The sequence below is a fragment of the Arachis ipaensis genome, chromosome B04 (assembly GCF_000816755.2).
Source record: "Arachis ipaensis cultivar K30076 chromosome B04, Araip1.1, whole genome shotgun sequence".
NCBI lineage: Eukaryota > Viridiplantae > Streptophyta > Magnoliopsida > Fabales > Fabaceae > Arachis > Arachis ipaensis.
Genome location: NC_029788.2, coordinates 33,720,156 through 33,720,579, shown reverse-complemented (window position 1 = coordinate 33,720,579; position 424 = coordinate 33,720,156).

Below are 424 nucleotides of genomic sequence, written 5' to 3'. Positions count from 1 at the left end.
AAATTCTATAAGCTTTTTAAAGTCTATGTGTTAACCATTTTAATTAATAGTTTTTTTAAATCTATTAAATCTAATCTCTTTAATAACACAAATCGAATCGAACCGAGTGACGAATTTTTGTCTGATAGCCTGCTCAATTCCACCTCTATTGTGCATGATACTTTGAAGGGGAAAAGATCTACTTTTAAAATCTTTGAAAATTAAGTATAAGCTTTTTAAAGTCTATGTGTTAACCATTTTAATTAATAGTTTTTACAAAAAATTTAAATCTAATCTCTTTAATAACACAAATCGAATCGAACCGAGTGACGAATTTTTGTCTGATAGCCTGCTCAATTCCACCTCTATTGTGCATGATACTTTGAAGGGGAAAAGATCTACTTTTAAAATCTTATTTTATGGTGAAAATTAAAATAAATATGTC